At 37.1% G+C, this 20,167-nt stretch overlaps 1 long non-coding RNA gene across 1 annotated transcript in view; it reads left to right on the forward strand.

The window, feature by feature from the left end:
- LOC127487919 (uncharacterized) overlaps nucleotides 1-20,167 on the forward strand; it is a 57,296-nt gene that overhangs the window by 23,605 nt on the left and 13,524 nt on the right. The window contains exon 2 of the long non-coding RNA XR_007915196.2: nucleotides 8,383-8,455. This is a non-coding gene — a long non-coding RNA (uncharacterized lncRNA). The remainder of the gene's footprint in view (nucleotides 1-8,382; nucleotides 8,456-20,167) is intronic.

Genomic DNA, 20,167 nt, shown 5'->3' on the forward strand with positions numbered 1-20,167 from the left:
CGGTGGTGCAGGGGGGGATAGTGTGCTAGGTCAGCAGAATGGAGTTGGAGTGAGGACTGGGCTTTAGATAAGGGAGAGGAGTAGGGGACTAGAAATGGACAAGGGCTGGTTTTGGGATAAGGGCGAGCAGAAGACAGGGAGAGTAGAAACAGAGGTCACCTCCTGGGTGGGAGGGGCAGGTGTCAATGAGACTATGAGAGGAAGGTGGGCTGAGATGTTGTTGAGTGGGAGGCGACTATGCCAGGGCCTGAGCAGAAAGGGGTTGGGCCAGTGCTTGTGTTAGGGAGGCAGTAAGGTGGAGGCTCATCCACAGGATCAAAAATAGAAGAAAGGGGCTTTGGCTCTTTACTGGGCAACTTGAAAGCTAAGAGAACCTGAGCCAGAGAACAGGAGGTGTATAGAGAAAGTTTAGAGCAGAGACAGGAGAAGCCTTAGCCATAGGAAATCTTCCACTTTCCTGAGTGCCCAAAGAAGTGATGGAGATCCCAATAATGCTGGGGTCAGATCTGTCATTAAGTGCCCATCTGGACTGATTGTTGAGGTTATGCACGGGCCATGCCTGATTACAAAGAAGGATGAGGCGATGACGTTTGAGATCTGGGTTCCTCTCAATTAGAGAGGAACAAGATTATTCAGAAGATAACTGGGGGAAAATTGGATGGAATGTGGGACAAGAAAGCTCCCATAGTGACCTAAAGGGTCAGACTGGCAGACAGCAGTCATCCCCTAGATCATGGAAGACTAAGGAGCCGAGGGTGGGGGTCATCACCCATACCCACTGTTGACTGAGGCACAAAGCCCACGGAGGTTGTGGACCTGGTACCAGGACTTGGAGATGAAGCAGAGTAGAACCACAACCTGAGGTAGGGGTCGCAGTGGGAGAGTTCTCAGTCCCTGTTCTTACCTCAACACTTTGGAGGCCTGGTGTGTGGCAGGAAAGCACAGGCCATTCAGTGGTGAAGAAGGAGGTCCAGGGTTGAGCTTTGTGGTTGGCAGGAATCCAGGATCCCCAAGCAGCGCTCATCCCTGAGAGGGGAGCAAGTGGACAGAAAAGCCTTGCTCTGAGTCAGCACCAGAGAAAGGCCACCACAAAACACACCAAACCCTGGAGTTAGAGGAAAGATTTTATTGTTGGGGGTGGGGGATCCGACAGGCTGCAGAGAGAGGGTGAAAGAGAGCCTGTGCAAAATCACAGGTTATTACAGCCTGGCAGAGCTAAGGAGGTGGGAGCTGTGCGTCCTGTTGGGTGGGGGTGGAGCGGATGCTGCAGTTTGTCATTTGGTCTTCTGACTTCCAGCAAGCCAAACTGAACTTCGGAACTGAAACTTATTCTGGAGAGACCGAAACTTATTTTACAAGATGGCGACTGGGCCAGAGCATAAAATGGTGCCTGGGGTTGAAGATAGTGCCTCAGGTTAGACGGCACTGGTTTCATTAACAATCTCAGACACGGAAATCATTATATTTACATTGTATTCCTGTTATAACGTATAACTTAATATTTGCTAAGTATTTTTCCCACTGAATCCTGAATCCATGTACTCTGTTGGTTCATTTCAAATCATCAAGTGTGATTTATTGCTTTATTCTTACTCTATATTTAGTTCTTAGGATACTATTTTAAACTATTATTTAAGAATTTATATTATAAATTTTTTTTTTGACAGAGTGGACAGTGAGAGAGAGAGACAGAGAGAAAGGTCCTCCTTTTGCCGTTGGTTCACCCTCCAATGGCCGCCGCGGCCGGTGCACCGCGCTGATCCGATGGCAGGAGCCAGGTACTTATCCTGGTCTCCAATGGGGTACAGGGCCCAAGCACTTGGGCCATCCTCCACTGCCCGCCCGGGCCACGGCAGAGAGCTGGCCTGGAAGAGGGGCAACCGGGACAGAATCCGGTGCCCCGACCGGGACTAAAACCCGGTGTGCTGGTGCTGCAAGGCATAGGATTAGCCTAGTGAGCCGGCCAAATATATATTATAAATTTTACACATTATCAATGTGTAGAAGTCATTATGAATTTGAAAATTTGCCATGTATTGGATAAAAATATACCAGAACTCTTTAATATTTATTTCTCCCTTCATACTTTGTAATTGTGTAATTGTGTTTTTCATAATACTGATATATGTAGTTTAAATCTGCATGATATTTTCTGTATGACCTTTTACAACTAATGTTAACTTAGAGCCAGCCGCATATTTATGCTTACTGAAATTCTTCATCTCTTCCTCAGTTCTATTATGGAACTACATTCCTTCAATCTGAAGAAGTATTTTAAGTGATTCTTTTACTGTTCTAAAATTTAACTGCCAGTGATAATTTTTTTTTTGTTTTCAATTCTGTGGGAAGAAGTCTATATGTGTATATATTTTTTTCCTTTGTGAATTTACAATTTTAGATTTGGAACAGTTTAATAATTCTTTCTGACAGCTGAATTCTACACTTTCCCCTTAATTATGCAGCTACTATTATTGTTACTTTTTTAAGCAATGTGCATTTTTTATTTTTGTGGCAATATTTGTGACTTTGGGTTCTTATTTTGCTTTTGGGAAACTGACAATGAAGAGCTGAAGTTTTTTTCTAAGTATTTATACTACTTGGGATTTTATGAATCTTGAAAGTGTGTTCATATCTTTCTCCAGTTTTGGATCATTGTTGGCCAGAATTTCTGCAAATAACACATTTTTTTCTTTCTTTTCTTTTCTTTTTTTTCTTTTTTTTCTTTTTTTTTTTTTTTTGACAGGCAGAGTTAGAGAGAGAGAAAGGTCTTCCTTCCATTGGTTCACCCCGCAAATGGCAGCTAAGGCCGGCGCTGCGCTGATCCGAGGCCAGGAGCCAGGTGCTTCCTCCTGGTCTCCCATGTGGGTGCAGGGCCCAAGCACTTGGGCCATCCTCCACTGCCTTCCCGGGCCACAGCAGAGAGCTGGACTGAAAGAGGAGCAACCAGGACTAGAACCCGGGGTGCCGGCACCGCAGGTGGAAGATTAGCCAAGTGAGCTGAGGCCCGGCTACAAATAACACTTTGATTCCATTATATCCATTTTTCCTTTCTTTGGCTGCAATTACATATGCATTCAGCTTTTTCCCTGTGTTCTAAATATATCTTACTATCTTTTCAGTACATTTTTTTAAAAAATTTCATCTTGTTATATGTACATTTTCTGCTTAACTGTTTTCTAGAGCAGGAATCATCTCTTTTCTGATGTCTAATCTGCCCTTAAACTCAGCTATTGAATTCTTAATTTCAATTACTTTAATATTATATTAAACAGCCACAAGGAAATGAATTTTGTCAACAATTTCAAGCACCTTAGAAACAGAGTCTTTCTCAGCTAAGTGTCCAAAAGAAAATAGTCAACTGACATAATTATTACAGTTTGTAATACCTTAAGTGAGGACCCAGCTAAACTGCCTTATTCATGAAAATTGTATAATAAATGTTCATTATTTTAAGCCATTAAATTTGGAGTAATTTGTTACTCAGCAATAAAATACAAATGCAAGTTCTTTGGTGAGAACTTATTCACATTGTCAACTATGTTCTTGAATATGTAGATTAATTATTCAGAAGACTATGAATGTTGATTCTAATAGCTTGAATGCATTTTGGTTTAGCTCCTTGTCACATGTCTTAGAATGCCTGCTGACATTTTAATGAATGGAAGAAATTGTGTATTGAAAACTCTGGATGAAACATTATCCTTTCCCAGAGGACTAGAAAAGGGAGTGACCATTTTAACCCAATGAAGGCTAAGCTCTTCATGAACAGGCTATCTTTGCAAGCACTCCTCAATTCCTTTTATACTCAGACTGATAGACTTCATGTTCCCAGTATTTTAATTGCAAATCTTCACTGTTGTGTTTAGCTCCTCCATCTTTTGGCTTCTACTTTTTTGTTGTTTGTTTTTGTTTTGTTTCTCATAGTTAGTGGTCATGAGAAAAATAATTTTTGTTTATGTATTTACTTTTATTTATCTGAAAAGGAGGCAGAAAGAGACAGAGAGACAGAGAGAGAGAGAATCTTCCATTCACTGGTTCACTCCCCAAATGCTTCCACAATTCAGGCCATGCTAGGAGGAAGCCAGGAGCCAAGAACATCCTTGTCTTCCAAATGGGTGGCAGAGACCCAAGTACTTGAACCATCATGATAATAACTTGAATGATAAAACAGACCTGCTTTTCAGGTTCATTTTCCCATGATTTTTTCCTTAAGAAATAGCTCCTTAAACTGACGTCATGTTACATTGATTGTTGTCTTTAACCTTTGTAGAGGATCATTGAGCATGTGATTTTAAAGTAAACTTTATTAAGTATGTTATCACAAAAATTAAAAGAGAAAAAGAAAGGAAGGAAGAAAGAGGAGAGAGGGAGGGGGAAAGTATCAGTGTGTTTTTAGAATCATGTCTATGAAACTCATGAAATCTTTTCTCTGTATATAAATAAAAAATGTAACAAGAAAGAGAGAAGAAAGAAAAAGAGAGAAAGAGAGAGAGAGAGAGAGGAAAAGAGAGAGGGAAGGAAGGAGGGAGGGAGGAAGAAAGTCCTATGTCTCAATCTGCTCACCCTCCCATATCATGACTATCTTAGTCAATCCAATCAGATTTCCAAAAGACCAAGAAAGGTGATATGTCACTTTGCGTTTTTTTTTTTTTTTTTTTTTTTTCTGTGTGGCTTTTCAAGTCTCTCCCTTTACTACTTTAGAAGTATCAAGTACTTTGAGGGCATGCGTTTGTAAAATGCTGTGCATACTTAAATGAGTTTCTCTCATTTCTACAATTTTTGATGTTTTTTCCATTGGTTTGTGATTCCTTCAAGCATACAATTTTTTGGTATATATCTACTTTTCCAGTGTTGTCTGTGTGTGTTCTAGTTGACTAGAAGCCAATCATCACAGCCAGCAGTGGACTGTACTCATCTTGCTCTGTCTAGTAAGAGCTGATTATATATAGATCACTCAGCTCTCGAGCAGTGACATCATGTTGACGACTTGAACACAGCTTTGAGGGAAGTGCTTTCGACATGGAATTGGAACATCCTACAAGGAAGGTTTTGCTTGCTTCTTTGTTTATTTGTTTTAAAGCTGCTTTTCCAGCACAGCATCAGCTTGGTATGTTCGTTTAGACTCTAGGAAAAGCTGGGGAATTGAAAGAGCAGCATAAGTGATTCACAAATTGTCGTATGGAGAAACTACTACGGATAACATTAAACATTCATTTTGTCATGGTTTCCTCTATGCTCATCTCAGGGCTAGGAGATGTGACACAGACGTATAATTTTTGTTGTTAACAAAATTGTTGTTAATGAAATTTTGTTGTTAATGAATCTGTCACATTTAACCAAACTATGAGAGGCACCCAGATCTTCTGTAGAAAATATTTTTATCATTTTCTACATTTTCTTTTTATCAGACTTTTATTTTCCCCACTGGCATAGTTTTATTTCTAAGTGTCTTCTCTGTAGGGTTTCTTCGTTTTCTTCTTTATTTCCTGAGGTGGACTTTACCTTGTGGTTCCTCCCTGCTTTTTCTTCCTTTTTTTCCCTTTTTTCCTTCCTAGAGTTTCCAAAATAATTTGAGAAAGCAGATTCTCAATGCATTCCCTCAAGTACCCTGAGACTTTCTGTAGAATTTTGGGAGTTAGTGCCCCTTCCTCAGCTACAGTTTGTACTTTCTAGAACTGGTCTGCCTGAGCACCTGTGCCAATCTGGCTCCCAGCTTCATTCCCACTTCTTTCAATATCCCTATTATTTATTTTCTCTGATCTAACATATGTTGAGATATCAAATGGAAAATTTAAAACAGTCATACAAGTATTACTAAATCTCCAATGTCTGATAACAAATATGGCAGAACTTCATAAAGTTTGTGGAGAAATGCAATTAAGAACACAAGTTTTTGTGTCAGTGTTGCAGCATAGCAGATAAAGCCACCCCATGGGCACTGGTTTGAGTCGTGGCTGCTTTATTTCTTTTATTTTCAACTAAAAAAATTTATTATTTAAAGTGGGAGGGACGCTATGGGGGGGAAGCCATTGTAATCCATAAGCTGTACTTTGGAAATTTATATTCATTAAATAAAAGTTAAAAAAAAATAAAAAAAAGTTTTGAAATATATGTCCATACTTTAAATATAACACACATTTAATATTGTCTTGATTTTTTGTTTTTTATTTCCCTGCTGTTATCACTCTACTATATTCCACATTGTGATGCATTTTTTTACCCAAAAAACTTTTATTTAAGGTATACAAACTTCACGTATTTCATAAATACAAATTTGGGAACATAGTGATCCTTCTCACCTTACCCTCCCTCCCACCCACATTCTCATCCTTCCTCCTCCCTGTCCTATTCCCATTCTGATTTTTACTGTGATTTATTTTCAATTAACTTTATACATAGAAGATTAATCCTAAACTAAGTAAAGTGTTCAACATATAGTGGATACACACTCACACACACACACACACACACACACACACATATATAAAAGTTCCTGAAAAGTTAAGACAAGGGCTGTTCCAACTGATCCAGCTCTGCTAAGGACCTGGTAAAAGCAGCAGAAGACAATTCATGTACTTGGGCCTCTGCCACACACATGGGAGACCTTGTTGAAACTCCTGGCTCCTGCCTTCGTCTTGCTGGCCAGCCAAGGAGTAAACCAGCAGATGGAAGTTTCTCTCTCTCTCTCCCCCGTATCCATCTCTTTATGGAATTTTGATTAAAAAAATGACATCTTTAAAAAAACACATTTTATTTTGATACATAATTAAAATAATGCATAGTTTTTTCATAATACATATTTCTGATGAAATTTCAAAATAGCACTCAAAATTTGCAACCCAGTCATTTCCAATATTTTGGTTTTGATAAAGCTCAAGAAACACCTAGTCTATCAGGCCACTGAAAGACTTTTTTTTTAAAGATTTATTTATTTAGGGATGAGTTAGAGAGAGAGACAGAGAGAGACAGAGAGAGGTCTTTGATCGACTGGTTCTCTCCTCAAATAGCTGCAATGACTGGAGCTGGGCAGATCCAGAGTTAGGCGCCAGGAGCTTCTTCCAGATCTCCCATGCAAGTGCAGGAGTTCAAGCACTTGGGCCACCTTCTACTGCCTTCTCAGGCCATAGCAGAGAGCTGGATGGGAAGAAGAACAGCCAGAACACAGACAGGCCCCCAGATGGGTGGATGACTTGTGCTTCTACTCAAGTCAACACATTTCATAGGCACTAATTTTTTTTTTTTCTTTAAGCTGGGTTTCAGTTTCCTGAACCTGAAAAATTATCTAACTTGTTCAGTGAGTTACTGAATTTAAGATCCTTAAGTTCTTAAGAAAAATCTGGCACTGCAATGTCTTACTGCCAATATATGAGCAGAGATAAATGTTTATACTTGTTTCAACCTCTCTCCAACCACACTCTCCAATGCATTTCTGACTGCTGAGCTGTGCCACCCCATCTGCTTCTCTCTGCAAGCCCTTGCTTTGTGCCACTAGCACATGACATTATTCATGATTGGCCTTTTCTGTGCTGGAGTCAATATAAGCCACTCACCACTTGTCTGTGTATTGTGCACAGAGAAAGCTGTCTTCCTGAAGGCAGTGCTGCAATGTGGTACTACACATGGCCATTGTTCTAAAAACGATGATGAGTTTTCATCTTCATACTGTTCTGGGAGAATAATAATAGAATATTCAAGGACTATGTGAGTCCTTGAATTCTAGTTTCTGCTCTTCTGTACCTATGATGTCACACACTGTGTCTGTGTGTATGGTCACTGTGTTATTAAACATTCTAGACAGAAAGGTTTTAAGAACTCAAGAGAAGGGATCTATAGTAATTATTCCATATCCAAAAGTGGAAACTGGGGTTGTCCAAGGTAACCTAGGTTGGAGAGTTCTCCTACACATAAATCTTTCTCAGAAGAGATTTGGAACCTATTAGCATTCATCTTAATAATATTCTTGCTCTGTTCTTTCCTTAAAGGATAGCAGGAATCCTTGGACTTCCGTAATTTCTCATCTGGTATAAACTGCCACTATACCAGAAGGTTCTTTATTGCTTTTTTTTTTTTTTTGTTATTTTTTAAATGAGTTAATTTAGATTCAAAATGGGAGAATACGAATAACTTGCACTAAGTTGGGTGGGTTAGGAGACTGCAAAGGCAGAAATGATCTGCAGACTAATTAGGTATCATTGGCCTGTATCATGATAGACACAGAAGCTACTTGGTAAGTAGGTAAGCCAGTTCATTCCTTAAAAGGCTCAGCACAGAATAAAAATAGTGGATCGTTGTTCAAAAGGCAGGAAAAATCGCTATTAAAGGTACTGAAGCCCGAAGCTTTTTCTCTTTTTTCATTATCTCTCTTTTTCCCTTTCCATTTAGTAAAGTAAATCTTACAAGGATATGGAGACAAAAAGCTAATTGTTCATCTTTTCAATTTGTTCTTCAGGAATTGGTAAGCAAAGCAAGAGTTTGCATTATAAATCTGTTTATCAGAATTACAAAGGTCAGAGTTCACTAATGGGCAGCAGTTTGCATACATATCAAGGTTATAAATAACCCCAGAGAATGATATCATTAGATTTAGTTCTGTGCATTTGATATTATAAACAAAAAATCAATAAATAGTACCAGGATAAATATTTTTTAAAATGAAACATATAGTTTTGATTTCCCTCTACATCTCAGTTTTGACTAAAGGTAAGTATTTCTATATGCTGCTGTTAGCATTTCCTAAGCCTGTGTAAGGATGAGACAAGTAATAGAAATATATGAAAATTATAATGCAGTAGAAAACAAGATGCACTGATATCAACACAATTGTGATCACCTATAGCTTTGTGTCTCTGTTCTTTATGACTTTCCATACCCCACTTGCAACATTCTTCTTGGACCTGGTGAGAAGAATGCTGGATCATCTGGATTCTGTAAGAATAACAAAAGAAGACAAGTGGAGTCAAGATTTAAACTGAACTGATTCTTTAAAGCCATTTCCGGTTTGATCACGGAAGTCTACAGTGTGTTTTGAGGACGTTTGTGGAGACAGTTTATCTAGATGCACGTCAGCATTTAATCAAGGAAATAAGAAACATAAAACTCAGTTCCACACAAGGTACAATCCAACTGTGCTTCCCAAACATTAATGAAACATGAGTCATCAGGGAATCCTGTGAAAGTACAGCTTCTGACTTGGGCATGGGTGGGACCCAAGTGGCTTCCCAGTATGGTGACCTTCTAGTATGTTGACATTGCTTAACTTGGGAATGTATTTCAATTTTCAAAGCCCCACAAGACACATGGGTATGTAGAATATACAGACAAATTACAGTTTTTCCTATAAGATGTTATTATTATTATTATTTTTTTTTGCACCTACGTGTTCTCACAAGTGCTGTGATTTCTGGCTACTGGTGAATCACACCTGTCTTTTTTTTTTTTCTTTTAGGATTTTAAGTCATGTTGCATCACATCTGATAATTATCCTGGTGCTGAATAGTCCATATATTTTATTATAGCAATGAAAAGCTGATTCATACATCCTCTGATAGAGCTACTTATTTTTTATTTATTTTGCACAAAAGGTGTCATTAACAATTCACATTATTTTACTTCATGCTCAAGAGGAAGATGGACATTGTTGTCCTCATCTCCGAGATGATGAAAAGTAATTCCAAGTGAGTTGGATGTTGTATCCAAGGCCAAACTGATAAAGTAGAATAGGTACTGAAACCTGAACTTGGGCTGCAAATCCATGTTGTCTTTCTCTTATAGCACAACTTCCAGCAACATTTTATCTCCCACATTCTGTCTTCCAGGTGTGGGATTTTGTTGGCTCTTTTGTGGTGCTTTTTGTGAAGTAGGATTTATAGTAATTATTTAATTATATTGAGTTAGTAAAAACTAAATATCCTCCCCTTCCTCCAAAAAAAGCAAACATTTCTGGACACACATTATGTCATTAGGAGGGCACGGGGTTGCTTTTAGCTTGACGTCATCTCCAAACTTGATGGAGAAGATTGTAATCCCTTCTGATAAGAACTCTGTCTTGCCATGGCCATAAGCCTGACACTTTTGGATACCCTTGGTGAGGCAGCATTAATTCAGCATATTTGCTTAAAAACATGGGCTTTGAATTCCAAAAGCCACAAACTTAGAAACTAAATGTGAATTGCTTTCTTACACTGTAATTGTCTCCTACTACAGAATATGAAAAAGTGCCTGTTTCAAAAATGATACAAAAATTAACTGATGTAAGAATATATCATGTCAATATTCAAAACATTTTTAAAATTTTTCAAAGGTGACTTCAGAGGTAGTTGGTAAGCAGTTATATGGCATATATGACAAAATTTAGAAATTTTGCATAGTGTGAAACAGAAAATAAATTTGCTCTCAAAATACTTAAAATAAGGAATGCAAAATATGTATGAATATTTTTATGTTATAGGAAGATTATATAACAAGATCTGCAATTTATCTAACAGATATTTTTGATGTTTTATATCAATTAGAGATCATTTACTTTAAGAAATTTTCCATCAATAAGAGATTATAATAGTTACATATTTGGCCAGTTATTAAGATACAGTATTTTAATCAAGAAAACATATTTGTAAATTCGTGTATATGTGTGTGGTAAATTCTATTCTGGTTGTTTATTGTATTTTTAATCTTAATTCATGTTGTTGACATTTGGCTCTCAGTAATTCTTGCATATTATTTCAGTGATATGTTCTCATAAATTGAAATACTTATGTAAAAAGTTAATTAGAACACTACTGTGTGTGTGTGTGTGTGTGTGTGTGTTTGAAGAGATAGGATGACTTTTTTTTCTAAGATATTGGGTTGCTGCCTTATGAGGAAGTTGAATTCAAAATGTCATGTGACTTTTCCATTTTTCATTAAATGCATGTTTTTCTTAAGTCATTTGTGCAATGTGTTAAGAAAAAAATAAGAAAAAACTACGAAAATATTGGCACTATATTTTAAGATCTATTCTTAATTTAGGATAATGTTAAGGGGCTCTGCAATGCTTAGAAGAGTTCATAGTTTTAAGTGGAGTCAAAGCAAAGTCTATCACAGAGACTGGCATTACTGACATGATTGAAAAAGCATTGAGGCTAAGAGTTGCTGTATCTCCCTTGCCATTTGTGAGTGTTATAACAATCATATTACACACATTTACTTACTCCACTGAATAATTTTGTAGCTCAAAGAAGGTGACAGTAATAGTTTGAGGAGACAGACTCTTTCTTTTATACCATATCATCTTGACTAGATCTGTATTAAATGTAGAACACCCTGGAGGGACTGTCTGAGAAGCCAAATGCCAACACAGTCAATTCAGTGAGGCTTGTATACCTTTCTTACTTAGTAAAAGTAAAGCTGCTCCATTTGGAAATTATAATCAAAGTTAGTTAACTAAGAATGAGCCTAAGAAACAATTTTTAAAAAGATTTATTGTATTTGAAAGAAAGAGTGACAGAGAGAGACGGAGAGACAAGGATATCTCCATTACTGATTCACATCCCAAAAGACCCCAAGACCCAGGGCAAGGTCAGGCAGAAGTCAGAAGCCAGTAACTCCATCCGAGTCTCTTCTGCAGGTGGCAGAAGCCCAAGTACTTGGGCCATTATGTGCTGCTTTCCCAAGTCTATTAGCAGATGCTTGATTGGGAAGCACAGCATCCAGGACTTGGACTGGTACTCCTTCTGAGATGGGTTGCCCACATTGCAAGCAGTAACTTCTCCTATTACCCCACAATACCATGTCCCCTTTCCTGCCTACATTTTAAGAGAACCCATTTTGCTAGAATAATAGTTTCTATAACATGTCTCATTCTGTTTTCATGACTGCTAACCTTCAATGATCCCTTCAGAGTTGTTCACCTGGGTGACAGCATCTACTGGGTCCTGAACACTGTGGAATGAAGGAGAACCCCATCATAAGAGATATTTCATTTTCTTGTAAATCACAACATAAATTGAGGTTGCCTTTAATGGCTTGTACTTAGGTTGGATAGTTTCTCATACTGTTCTCTGGAAGATTTCATGTTTTCAGATAAAATAATCTCTAAAAGGATGGCTGGGGATGGGATTGTTAAAAAGAACAAAAAACAAAGAAGAACAAAACAAATATCCAAGGAAAATGTCCATTCCAGGCTATACTTTCAGAAAAGAGTAAGAAATTCTCAAGAATATCAGAGCACATTATTATCAGTTGGGAACCAATGTATTCACAGTGTGAAAGCTTCTGATATGAACTAACTTAAAGTCACCCACTGAAATAAAGATAAGCTTAAATTTTTCTCTCCATAAACATGCATATAGCATATGCAATATGTGAAAAATATGGGATCACATATTTACATATATTTGAAAAATCACAACCATTTCAATTGTTGTTCAATGTCTCCTTTAAGTGAGAAATCAAGTGAGTGCCACCTCCCTCCTATGTGGCTTTTAAGCTTTGGGTTGCTGGAAGGAAGCTCTAGAGGCATTTAGACCTGGTGGTCTTTTATGCTTAGGAAGGCAAGCTCTGTGATGATATTGATCGGTTTCAAGGGCATATTAGAGATGAAGCCAAGTCCCTGGAGAGAGGTTGCCATCACCTTGACCTTGGGTCAGCGTCGGACCACTGACCCTTGAACCCCAAGACCTATCTACCAGATTCTCATATCTTTCATGCCAACCCAGCAAGTCAGCAGGGGACACACGTCGATGTGGCTCTTGCCAAATCAGAATTGACTGGCCAGTAGGAAGCCTGCGAGCAGCGGGAAATGTGGGTTAAAGTATGTCAATAATGTTTCAGAGGAACGATTTCTCCCAAGAATTGTAGCTGTTGGAATGTTTTGACATTTATTCGGTAGAGAAATGTAGCATGTTTTGTGAAGCACTTCAAGAGAGCTGCTGCTAACTGCTGTGGTATATTGATCTTTCTGTTAAATTGCATGGGCACACTTGGGAGATCATTGAGATTCAGGCAACAGGACAGAAAGGATCGGCTGCACCCGATGGTCACTAATGGTAATTGGTTTCGATCCTTGCACTTGAAGAAGCCGTGATTTACTTGGTTCACTGATGAAATGTAGACACTAAATATTTTGAAAAGAAAAAAAAATAGCATTTTTTAAACATTTACAAGGAAGCACTTCCAAGCTTGAATCATAAATTCAGCAATGTAGAAAATATATCTAGTCATATTGTTTAAATTTCTAATTTTGCTGCTGCTGTTGCTATTCTTAAAATATATCATTTGTTTGTTCATTCATTTGTTTCTCAACTTGCTCATCATTGAATTTGAGGCAGTCTACTTTCTTCATGTGTTTTTTGCTTTGACTTTGTTTTATAATTGTAAAAGCAATACACCCTTATGGTAAGGAAAATTGCATTAAAAGCACAAGTGAAAATAAATGGCCTTTCCTCTCTTCAGTCATACATAATTGGCAAAATTTTACTATGTTATAGTATACTTTAGAAATTTCTCACATTAATATACATTTACCAATAATCCATTATTGATTACATGATAAGCAATAATGTAATGCTTGGTAGATATTTAAGTGCTTGGTAGTTATTTTATTTCTTTTGTTAAAAACATTCTCCTACACATGCATATATACACATATATACAAGCATAGACCTTTGTACATAGGTGAAGAGATGGATATGTTTGTATATATACACACACATGTATATCCACACATAGGTATATATGTGTATGTATACCATATATTTATACACATATATACCTCTGAGTATAGCCACATATATATAAATATGTAATCTATGAAAATAATATCTACATACACAGACATACCATCCTTATTCATCTATATGGCAGAAGTGTGCTGTACTTGTGTAAGTTTTTTTACAACACTTTTCTGAAGGTATAGTCATATTGCTAATTTTCACATTCAAATGAGTATACTATTTTATACTGTTTTTTAGCCTGTTCTTATTCTGTTGTGATCCTAATATGATGTCAACAAAAATTGAGATGTTTTATTAAATCTAATATAGTTTGGGTGATAGAATATTAAATAAATACAATTAATTGGAAAATAGAACTAACGGAATTATAAGTATTTAAACCAATGAAATCTCAAATTTTATATACATGCTATTACATTAATAATCAGTAAAGAAAAAACTGTTATTTAAGATGATTTTAATATTGATTCAGAGTTTATTTTATAATTAACATTGGGACGAAAAGATCTTCCTTATTACAAACAGAAAAAGAGACAACTGAGGAAAAGATGCAACCTTTTATTACATAGTAAATAAATCCCATAGATATTTCATTGAATTCATGGATATTCATAGGAATATTTAGTGGCCACCATGTGCTCTAGAGGAAAATGTGCATTAGAACCCCTTGGCAGCTTTCCACGATGAAAGTATATAATATTGCAGATTCTTTGAAATCTCATTTTCCATTTCTGAAATGAGGATCATGTTCATGAGAGCCATAAGAAGGAATTCAAAAAAGACCTCTGTTCCTTCTGCCAATAGGGGTTGGGGCAGTGAATTGACCATGCAGGATCTGACAATGTATTTCAATCTTGTTTTCTGGAGGATCAGCACTAGTAGAGATAGGATTATCCTTTCTGCTCATCCTATCCTCAGAGTCTCACCCAACTTTGACAGTAAGTATAAGAACTAGGACTAATTGCTCTGATGGACATGAGTCTAGTAGGACCCAAGAGAGATGATCACTTATTCCAATAGGAAAGTGTTTTGCTGCAGGCTATGAATGTATGCACTTAAAAATGTACTTCAAGTAAAAGAAAATCTTCTCAGAGTTTCCAATACCTATTTCTTTGTATTTTCAAAGAATGTATAAAATGAAAGAACTTTGGGTTGTTGTTATGATTTTACCGATAGTGTCAAGTTATTTTCTACCAAAGCAATGGATTTATAAGAAAGAAATATGAAACCAACTATGATATGAGATGATATACCAAGTTTCCTCTTTTCCTAATACTATATGGTCCATTCTTTCTAGTAGTTTTCTTATTCCTTTACATTTTCCTGAGACAAATACATGTAACTCCTACATAAACTGAAGGTTCTCAACTCTATGCTTCTAGGCATCTTCTGAACTTGGAGAGATACAGATATAACTATACACATTTATTAGAGGTTTTGAGAATTTTAGCAAATTGTTTTTCTAAGTCCAATAAATAGGGTCATTTTTTTTTGACAGGCAGAGTTAGACAGTGAGAGAGAGAGACAGAGAGAAAGGTCCTCCTTCCGTTTGTTGACCCCCAAAATGGTCGCTACAGCCAGCACGCTGCGCCAATCCGAAGCCAGGAGCCAGGTGCTTTCTCCTGGTCTCCCACGCAGGTGCAGGGCCCAAGCACTTGGGCCATCCTCCACTGCCTTCCCAGGCCACAGCAGAGAGCTGGACTGGAAGAGGAGCATTCGGGACAGAACCAGCGCCTCAACCGGGACTAGAACCTGGGGAGCCGGTGCTGCAGATGGAGGATTAGCCTAGTGAGCTGTGGCACCGGCCCAATAAATAGAATCATTAACCAAGTTCTCAGGCCCACCATTACCTACTGTAGTTAAATATCTCTGTCTCAACAGTGTTCTGTAGAGTTTGCTGGATTCCAAAGATTGGGGATATTTTCTTCCTACTTCTCTTATCATGAAATTCGACCATGGATCCTTTGATTTCCATACCAATTCTATACTCCAGGTGCCAATTCTGAAGGGTTATTTGTTAGGAATTTGATTCAGATTGTATTGAATATATTAATAAAAATGGGAAAAATTGATACCCAGGCAATATGGAATCTTCTTAAACACAAATATTAAATGTTTTTGTTTTCATTTATTAAGACCTGTGACTTTGTTTGCCAGCTTTTTTTCTAATTAACTAATTGACTCATGAATGCTTTGTTCTATGTATACAGAGCCCAGCAGCAGCCATATGCATTAATGACATAATTCTCAAAAGGAATAGAAGCTCTTTGCTATAAACTCACAATGAGATATGCAAAGACCTTGTCAAAAATCACACAAGGACATTCTCAGCAGTATATCCTGGAACTGTTATGACTAGGTCCACAACATGAGTGTGCGTAAGTGGACTCTCAAATTTACTTTAAATGATGCATATTTTCTCACAACTCCTTTAAGGGGGACTGCAAAGTAGGAGCTTTTCCAATATTGTTCACTTGGCGTCAAAAGGTGAGAGTGGCCAGACTGAGGAAGGAATCAATATGCCCTTGCACAGCACTTAAGGCAATGTGATTCCTTGGAGCATGTGGAGAACCCTGCAGTGAAAACTAAAGTGAATCCGTTCTATCTGATTTTTTTCTCAAAACAAAGCTTGCAAAGTTTTTCCTAAGGTTCTGTTTGTCATTCTACAACATTGACACTTTGTATCAAATTTTTTACCTAACCGAAAAAAAAATTAGAAGACATGAAAATGAATTGGATGAATTGGTTGTAATTTTAATGATCATGCACTCTATTTAAAGCTGTTGATGTGATCCCTAGCTCGATAGCATTTACAATTGATTACATACAGTTCGAACTTCTGAAATATTTACAAATGTTAGATAATGACAACCCCAGGAGAAAACGTAGAAAACAGAAAGCCCACAGCAGATAGCCCAAGGCAACCACTGATGAGGTCGGATCTGTGTGATCAGCAGGCTTTACTTGAAAACCCTTTACTAAAATATCTTCACACTTGGTTTCAGTTTGCGATGAAGCCCCTGTCCATTGTAGAAAGGCAATGATTATTTAATGCCACTAGGAATAAGGGATCCAGTACTAAATGTTATAAAGGATATTATCTACCACACATTAAATTTACCAGAGTTGACTGACAGCTCTGATAGCAACAGATCCCATCTTCAGTTGCTCCAAGCGATGTTTCAGATACAAGTTCATGTGATCACTTTAAAGGACCGTGTACTGTTAATCAAGAAATTTTGCTCCAGGCCTCGTGTTTGTCTTTCACTTCAGGCTATTCAGCACAGTACAGAAAAGGCTGAATCCCACAGGTCTGCAGTCAAGGGCATGCTGATGCTAGCTGATGTGTGATTGTGTCAGTTCGTGGTAGCATGGGAGTCTCTTAGTAAACTACTGGTTAGAAAAGCCAACAAATCAAGGGTGATTTTATTCAGTTACTGGACTAAATATATGGCTGGTGTTTTTGATGTTATATTTATGCATACACATAAGAGCCCACTTGAAAAGATTAATGGAAAATGGGATTAAAAGGTCAGTTTATTTTGGTACAAAACATTTTGAAATCTATGTGTGTGAGGGTTTTCTTCAAAGAGTTCACAGAAAATGTGTAGTCTGAAAATGATGAATGGATTTCCAAAACTTTCACAACAAAATAAATGTATCATTTAATGTCCTTTTCCATGAACTTTTTGATGTACCCTGAATTTTACAATCAAGTTCTCCGTTAGTTCATCTGTTTCTGGTCTCTGATGAGAGCACTTCATCCTAACAGTATTGGAGGAAAAAACGTTAAATGCTGAAATAGTAGTGAATTTTCTAAGCAGAAATTCATTGCTAATGTAATTATACCTCTCTAGTTTGCATGGTTGTTATTATGAAGTGTTCTCATATATTTCCGACAGTATATTAAGCCTATTGTTTTGAGTGTCTATATCATCCATTATTGTGTGAAATTCTTTATATGTGTGAGCCTACTGCTGAAGAATTTACTATCTACATTTTACTTATAATCGAACTGAGAATATGAAGGTAGTAAGAAGTGAAATCCCGCTCAGCTGACTCCATGTCCCATGATGATATATTATTTACCTATTTCTCAACAAATCTTTATTGAGTGTGGACCATGTGCCTGGCCTTGGGGACACAAAAGCATCCTTACCTAAATAGAACTTTGTGTGTAAGAAAGATAATATTGATTGTCAGTTTCTTCTCTTCAGAGGTGCCTTCCTGTGGAAACCATCTTCAGCAACCCCCTATGCCCTTGTCCGTGGCCTGTGTGATCTGTTCTATAACTACCAGACACCTCCAAGCCACAGCCTCCCTTGCCTTGTTCTCTACTCATCAGAGAGTAAACAGACAGTTAAGCTTGTCTGTCCTCACAGTCTTGGGAGCATGCAGTCTCTGAACTTCTTGAGCCTCACCCACTGTGAGGCACTTGCTTTAAGCCCCAAAGCCATGAGAGAGATTCTCCACAGAGGACTCACCACCCTTCCCGAGCACCAAGAAGGAAAAGTCACTGATGTCCAGCTTTGCAATGGAGTTCCAGAATCTGATCTCAACTTCGAGGAGGTGCAGGGTGTATGATCCACTTTCTGAGCCACACATATGCCATATTTTGCTCCCAATCCTGTTGCTGGGAATGGGAAATTGGGGATGATTTGGGTAATTTCTTTGTCTACTTTCTCCTAACACCTAAGATTCAGCAGTCCATTTTGCTAGTTACAGTCTAAGACAGTGCTTTTTGCTTAAAGCTCTAATTATTTTGTTTTTCTTAGCATAGGGACTAAGAAATTGGAGTAGATAGTGAAGTATTTTATTGAAGATTTAAGAAAGATTTCATCCTTATGTGTTGTGTATTTGTGCTTGTATATTCCATATTTTTTCTATATGCATGTAATTTTCCTATGATACACCATGATGATGAAAGTACCAGTGTAATCCACATTTGAAAACTGCTATGAGATTTTAAATGATTTCTCACAAAAATACAGTAACTACATGAACTCATGTCTATGTTAAACAGCTTGATTTAGCCATTGAACAATGTGTGCATACACAAACATATGATGTCGTGTACCACAAAAATGTTCAACTTTAATTGTTGATTAAAAAAATAAAAAAACAGAAAGAAACTTCTACAGCTTGCCTTTTGTAATCCCATTTTTTATCGTTTTGAACATTTATTTATTTACTTGCAATTTGAAGTGAACACTTCACTAAAATCAAAACTATTTCTTACATAGTTTATGATTTTACTTTTAGGATTGCTTATATTCTTTTAAAAATTGCCTATTTTCATTTTATTTGAAAGGTAGAGAGACAGAGAAACAGCGATCATTTACCCACTAGTTCATTCACCAAATGTTCAGAAAACCCTGGGCTGGAGCAGGCTGAAGCCAAGGAACCTGAAACTATCCCTTTCTTGCACAGGATATCAGGGGCCCAAACAGTAGGACCATCATCTGCTGCTCCCAGAGGATCCATGCACAGAAAGCTTACTGGGAAGCAGAGCCAGGACTAGAACTAGGCACAACGATATGGGATGAGAGGATCCCAAGTGGCAACTTAAGCACTACATCAAATGCCTGCCCTCTGAATTCCTGTCTAAAAATCATTTTCTAATGGATATTCCCTACTATATTTAAAACTCTTAGTTATATTTGGAAGGGTACCATTTTTACTGAGGGCTGATGTACAGTCAACACACACAGATAGGAAATGATATATTGGAATAAGCATTTGCATATGCTAACATTAAGCAGAAAAAAAATCAGTGTATTTTGCTAGCAATGGTTTTATGGAAGAGAGTCAATAGCATTTTCTTTTTTTAAAAAAAGAGGATTCTATTACTCATGTACAGAAAAATTAAAGTACCTATAACTGTGATAATCAAATTTTTCAAATGTATGATATAGGCTCTACTATGTCTGAGTAAAATGTCAAAAAAAATGTGAACTTCATTTGTTTTTAAAGCAAAAGGCATAGCAGACTGATGACTGTTACTTTTTCTTTAATTAAAGTATTTTTCAGAGTGTGAGGTATTTAAAAATGCCATTATCCTTTCAATTACATGCCAGAAATTTATAAAATGGAATTAGTAGTTTTCATCAAAGTTACTTCCAGATATTTCAATTTAAATGTTAAGAATGATACATTTTTCTAGATCCCCAAATCAGATAAAATATATTTTTTTCTAATCACACAATTCTCTCTTGTAGTAAACACTATCCACTTAAGAGAAAAAAGCTCATATACTTAGGGTTTTACATAACATGTTCAATGTATTAAGATCAAATAAATAACTTGAGAGGGTTGAGTTCTCAGAGTGTATACATTAACTTGAGTCTAAGATTTGATGCCTTTTGCTTGATTTCTTGCAATTAAAGAGATATTTTGACTAGCAAAATTATTACAAAATGAGTTAGTAAAAAAAAAAAAACATAAGAGTTCCTTTC

The sequence above is a fragment of the Oryctolagus cuniculus genome, chromosome 2, assembly GCF_964237555.1.
Source record: "Oryctolagus cuniculus chromosome 2, mOryCun1.1, whole genome shotgun sequence".
NCBI lineage: Eukaryota > Metazoa > Chordata > Mammalia > Lagomorpha > Leporidae > Oryctolagus > Oryctolagus cuniculus.